Source organism: Manis pentadactyla, chromosome 1 (genome assembly GCF_030020395.1).
Source record: "Manis pentadactyla isolate mManPen7 chromosome 1, mManPen7.hap1, whole genome shotgun sequence".
NCBI lineage: Eukaryota > Metazoa > Chordata > Mammalia > Pholidota > Manidae > Manis > Manis pentadactyla.
In genome coordinates, this window is record NC_080019.1 from 135,589,304 (window position 1) to 135,596,374 (window position 7,071).

A 7,071-nucleotide genomic window follows, 5' to 3' on the forward strand; every position below is an offset into this window, starting at 1 on the left:
GACATGGCTCCTGGATGATTGGTTGCTGTTTTTCAGTGTTGTGCAGAGGGGCCTGGAGCATCTCTTTTCAGCCTATGGCCGGCCACAGGTGATTGAAAGTGATAAAGGCACCCACTTTACTGGACATGTGTTACAAGGATGGGTGCAGCAATTAGGAATAAAGTGGAAATTTTATGTACCACATAATCCTACTGGGGCAGGCATGATAGAGAGGTACAATGGTTTGTTGAAATCTGGCCTGAAGTCAGACACCAATAGTCTATGGGGTTGGTCAGTTCGCCTATGGACGGTACTGCAGCATTTAATGAGAAGCCACATAAAGGAGCTTTGAATGCTGTGGATATGCGCACACCTTGCTGTCTCTCCTATACAATTGTATGTCCAAATCAAAGAAGAGCTATTGAAGCCAGGATATGGCCAGCAGAGCAACATCCTGCTGCCACCCCATACTGTATTAAGCCCTGGAGACACTATTGAATGGACCTGTCCCTGGACATTTCGACACATGGACCAGCGATGGCTGGCACCTTGGGGGAAAGGCCTGGAAGCTGGCCTCGTGTGTTTTCTTGGAGTAACAGCTGAATGGCTCCCAAAGGTCATGGTAGTGTACCCAAAACATCCAGGAGGTAAGAGCATCTTGTGGGGAAGTTTTGTTTTATCTTTATGGCCAGTGCATGTACCTCCCGTAGCCCTATATATCAATCCATCTGTAAGTCCCGCAGGGAGGAGGGGTGACAGTCTGGTATATAGGACTAGGAAGAAATCCCATTCCTGCCACTGTTTTATCACAAGACCACTCTCTTGCATTTATCCTACCTGATGGACAAGATTTGCCTATGCTGGTGTCTTTAAAACATGTATCTTATCACCCTTAAGGTTATTTTCTCCTTGTGGCCTGAATGCACCCCCTGGCTGCAGCTGCCACCTGATGATTGCTCTGAACCCTCAGCTACTGCCTGCCTATGGAATGGACGAGCTATGGACTTAATCGGCATGGAACTTTGAACGTAGCTGAATCCTCCAGCTTGAGGATTGTCATAATTTTATTGCTGTTGCTATTGTTATGCCATTAGTCTGGTCACAATGCTCCAGTTTTCTCACCCAGGGACCATTGCAGAAGAAGGGGAACAAGTGGATTGTAAGCCAGATTTCTGGAGGGGTGGCCTGTGGGTAAAATTGTAACATTTCCAGAGAATCTCACCTGGCTTTAGTGCATTTGCATATCCTCAGGGGTGGAGAGAAGTTCATCTCCATGTCAATGGGTAATTACCTGGGCAACTGAGGGCATGTCTGAACCTGAGAGTTTAAGGGGAGGGGTTGGCTTGTTTGCTTGCTTGCTTCTTCAGGAGCAGAGGAGAGAGATGGTCCTGAACTGCAGTTTGTAAGCAATAAATGGGTTTTAAACTTTATTTCTCCCTTAGACAGATTTTGGTTTTTAGAGGTATTTTGTGCCCTAGGATTTACAAGTAAATAAATATACTCTATGTTAGGTAGTAATGTGAGAAATGAATAAAAATAAGTTATAGGGAAAAAAAGGTGTTGGGGAGTCTTTTAAAGGCTGGTCAAACAGGTTTATAAAATCTGGTTATAACTGAGGAAACATCTGAAAGAAGTAGTGATAGAATGAGGTGTGTAATTAACCAGGGGAAGAATATTCCAGGTAGCAGGACAGCAAGCATATGGGCCCTCAGATGGAAACATGCTTGGCCAAAAGGCCCAGTGGTAGGTAGAATAATAATCCCTCAAAGATGTCCATGTCCTTATTACCAAAACCTGTGAATTTCCTATTATCTCATGGTAAAATAATTTTGCAGATGAATTTAAATTTCCAGACCTTAAAATAAAGAGGTTATCCTAGATGGGTCCCATCTAATCACATGAACCCTTTAAGGTAAAGAATTTTCCCTGCCTGCACCAAGAGGGGTTTGGCAAAAGAAGACAACAGATAGATACCAAGTGTGAGAAGGATACCATGTACTGTTGCTGGCTCTGAGATACAGGGTCCCCTAAGCAAGGACAAGAGGAAGGTCTCTGGGAGCCCTTAGCCAATGGCCAGCAAGGAAACAGCCTCAGTCCTACAAACAATAGGTGCGACATTCTGCCAACAACCAGAGAAAACAGCTCAGCCAACCCAATTTCTGACCTACAGAGGTGCAAGATAATGATTTGTATTATTTTAAGCTGGTAAATTTGTGGCAATTTTGTGGTCATTTATTATGATAGCAACAGAAAACTAACACAGACAATGACATTGGATTGAAATAGGCGGGGAGTGTAATAGGAGATAAAACAAGAGACGTAGGGTTGATGAATTTGTGGAAGAATGAAAATGAAGGACCAGTGACCATGGGGCCTTTTAGACCATGGCCAGGCCTTTGCCTTTTACTATGGGTGAAATGGGGGGTTTGGGGCAGGCATAACACAATCATACCTACAGTATAAAAGAATCACTCTGAACTACCCTGTATAGAATTGAGCTGGATGAATGTTTCAATAGTTCACACAACAGTATAAACTAGGGAAATTTTAAGGGAGAAATGAATGGTCAGATTGTGTATATAGTAGGTTAAAGTATTTGAGTGGGTCAAAAAGTTGAAAATCACAGGATGAGTCAAAAGGATTTGCACCTAGGTGGTCTATGGGGTGTTGGGGAAAGAGAGGAATCATTGTTGACTCCAAAATCATTGACCTGAGCCAAGGGTAGAAGAATTATACTGAAATAATGCAGGAGAAACAAGTTTAGTGGGAGGTGAGGGGCAGGGGCAAATAAGGGACATGTTATGTATAAAATATCTATCAGACATCCAAGTGGAGATGTTCATTAAGCTGTTAGATACACCAGTCTAGAGTTAAGAGGACTGTCTGGAGCTGAAACTACTAATTAAGCTCTCACATCAATGGTGTTCAAAGCTATGAGATGAGTTTAAACATCAAGGAAATGAGTGGGTCATAGCTAGTTTATTACTCTCACCGATTTTCTTTCTGGAAAAAAGTGTTCATGAGCAATTTAGGCTAGTGTGAAAAAAAGCACATTAGAAAGTATTTCTCTCTTCATAAATCCTTCTGTGTCATGAATCTCTCATTCCCTTTCAAACAGAAAGCTTTATAGATATATACCTAACCTGCTGCAATAATCTCTCTAAAACACTTGTACAGGCATAATTATAAAATATTTTTGCCAACCACATCATAAACAATTATTAATGTACTAAATTTAGCTCATGGTTTGAGCTTCTCCTGACCTGGGTGGGGAGTGAGAACATGTTCTTTATGGTAACATCTCACTGGATCATGCTGACAAAGCAAATTTTTTAAGCCTACCCATAATCACCCTAATTAGGCCCTCAAATGTCAGGACTTGTTGTGTGAATTTGATTAATTCTAGTCATCTCTGTGGTGCAACTGACTTTGCCTATGTCAAAGGAGTGACTCTGCCTTGATAGCAATTTCCTTATGCTATGACCTTACCCCTCCACCTGCTGTATTGAACAAGTATTAAGGAAGGTTTGCAATGCTGCCTTCACAAGCCTGTGAAATTTCCTTTCAACTTGGAGCCCAATCACACCCAAACCCTTTTCTATACCTAAAATGCTATTATTGCCTTATACCTTTTTTTGGCACTTAATTTATAATATAACTTGTAAGAGGTAAGGCAGATTGTTCACATGTCTCTATCTTCTACCTTATTTATTCATATTTTGATCCTCTAATGGATGCACTGTCCTCAGCTCTCTGGTACACGTATTTGATGGTTGAGCAGAAGAGGGCACCTGAAAACTAACATCCAATCCTCCCTCCCCCATCCTCCCCAATTCCCCTCACCACACAGCTGACTGAAAAGAACAAAGAAAAATAAAAATGAGGGATTTTTTTTCTTAATGAGAGCATGCTTTATGTTCACTAAGGCATTTATACTTTTAAACCTACTTATTATTGTGCCTTTGAGGAAATACTGTTGAATGGAGGTTGTTGTGATGGTCAATCTTATGTCAACTTGGCAAGATCATGGTGCTCAGTTGTCCGGTCAAACAATAGACTAAATATTGCTGCAATGGGTATTTTGTAGCTGTGATTATCATTTATGATCAGTGGACTTTAAATTAGGAGATTATTGGCAATAATGTAGGTGGGCTTCAATCAGCTGAAGGCCTTAAGATTAATAACTGAGGTTTCTCTGAGTAGAATGAATACTACTTCCTCAAGACCATATCAGAAATCCTGCCTATGGATTATTAGACTCAAGACTGCAACTTCAAATCTTGCCTGAGTTTCTAGCCTGCCAGCCTGCCCTACAAATTTTGGACTTGCTAGCTCCTACAAGCCCATGAGCCAATTCCTTAATATAAATGTCTCTCCCCATGTATACATCCAATTGGTTCTGTTTCTCTGGAGAACTCAAACAATTATATTTCAATGCAGTTCTTTCTTTAGTATTTCTGAACCTTTTGGTAATTGAATATGTTATCCTTATTCTTAATTTTGTTAACAGAATAATATACACAGGAGTTTATATACTATTTACTAATAGAGGTTAGCTTCTCTTCTGTTATGGAGAGCAAGAGAGAGTATTGTCAAAGGAAGTCAACAATAATGGCACCTCTCCTGGGAAGCAGGGAAATTTTACACCGAAGGTTTCCGATATGAAGCATTATGTGAACCCAGAGTGTTCAGCCTACTTAAATATTACAGCCCATACATTTTCCCAATCTAGTTCATATGAATTAACAAACCCTAACCAATTCTAATAAAACATCTGAGAAGTTTGATCAAAACAGTTTCTTCTGAAAAAGATGGGCCATGTTTGGAGCAAAGAGGAGGGTTTCAACAGTTAATGCAACTCATAATAGGAGGCTGGTGTGCCCATTTCCAGTGCATCATTCAAGAGAATCTGTATTGTAACTTGGAAGTCAGTTTTAGTGCATGATGTAATGGAGAAAATAATGAAGATTACAAATTTTCTTTAGGCTTATGTTGTTTTAACCACTGCCAGTTTATGGATATTTAAGAAGTTGAAACAAAGAAAGTAGATTTAGTTTCTTTTAATTTAGCCAAATATTTAAATCCTAGAAAAATTTGAAGAAATATATGGAAGTGTTTTTAGAAAGAAAAGCCTTAGTTCTCACTTGGTAGACTTCCAATGGCCCCCAGAGGCCGCACTCTTGCCCCTGATGTCCCCTAACAGAACTCTCTGTCCACTATAACAGTGATGGTTTTGTACTCAGATTCAAACTTGACATATGGATTGAGAAGATGGTACCTGAGACTGTTCTAAGTGTTGAACTTCTCTGAGCTGACAGGAGTAACAGATTTTAAGAGTTACAGTTTTTAACTGGAAAAAAAATTCTGATTTTGAAAGCTATTCATAGATTTTGGCAATTGAGCATGAATGATCTCCGTGACTTTGGGATACAGCCACAAGATGTGTGCGAATAGAGCTCTGCCCCATTAAGGTGGTTCATTTTCAAAAGAAACAGCTTGTGCTAATGGCAAACGACACCTACAACACACAATCTTAGTGAACATTTAGAGTAAACTGTGAAAAGGAATAGAGTGAAAGGAAAAATGTATATATTAATGGGTAATTGTACAGTCTGCTCCCTTTTCCAGACTCTGAAAATGGAGGGTCCTGCCTTACTAGACCATGCCTTTGGGCTTTTGTGATTCTGAATCAGGAGGAGAAAGATCTGGGGGAAAAGATATGAAGCACACAGCCAGGGCTGGAGAATAGGGGATGTTTGAAAGAGGCATAGAGGAATCTACCTTGTGTGGCACAGTGTTATGAGAGAGAAAAGTGTTTGTTATTTATCTGTTTCACAGTGTTCAGCTACGAGAGTTTTTTAAAAGTTATTTTGAATTAGGTTTCAAGTACTTGCCTGTGTGTTTTGAACATGTTGCTCATAGACTGGACAACATGGGTCATAGGTTATAAACCCCACACAAAATACACACCTTGAGCTACAGAAATTTGTGGACAAATTCTGAATAATGTTTGAGTCTACCTAGCTGTCTTATGAAATTGCTGAGATAAAAGCCTTCATCAGTAAAATAACCTCATTCAGATTGTTTAGAATGAAAACACCCTCATATTTCCTAGAATAGTCCAGTGTGTACATATAAGTATCGTCTTTAAAATGACCAGTAAGTAGCCCAAGGTAAAACAGCATGATTTTTTTTTTTTTTTTTTTTTACAAATAAAGCTTATTGTGCTAGTTTTGGAACTGCATATTTACTATTGCTAAAAAAAGTACCCTTTTTAATTGAGAAAGGCTATTATCACCAACATCTCTAATATAAATTTTAAATATTCATAGCACTGGGCTGAAAACATGCTTTCAGGCCCAGTGGGCAGTGAAGAATCTGGCTAATCTATAACTTGAACAATCACTTCTTGAGGAATTTACAACATGTTTTAGCTGGAAACAGTGAAGACTGGGTCTCTTTTAAGAAGAAAATAGAAGAAATATCTTGTATTTTTTTCTGGCCTGTTTGATGCATCAAAGTGCGTTCAGAAAACTTATAACATGGTGCCAATTCAATATAAAAGATTGGAAAAATGTTCTTCCTTCTCTTCAGAAAATTAATGTTCCTTTTCCCCATTTGTGTTTGTTCAAAGATTAAGCTTTGTTATCTAAGAAGTCCTTGAATAGAAGTATCTTAGAAACAAAGCCTGGACTCTCAAGGTTCCATTCTTTTGGCTTACATCCCTGCAACTCGTCCTTTGTGCTAGACATTGTACTCAGTGATAGGCCGGAACACAATTTCAACACACTGGCCCTACCTTGAGCGAGCCACAGGCCTGGCCAGGGAAGGGCCCAGCTAGTTCCAAACAAACAACCTAACACAACTCAACTGGGCGGCTGCACAGTTGATGTGCCCGCAATTACTACGGCAAGGAGGATCAGTCCAAAAATGTAGTCCCCCTTCCGTCTGCTCCACTTTGTCCCCTAAGCCCTGAGTCTAGAGAAGCTCTGCAGCAGTGGGTCCTAGAACTCGGCCGCCCGACCCGAAGGTATCAAGGCACAGGGTGGCAAGCAGCCCAGAGAGGGAAGCAGAGACCCAGGCAGCACAGGG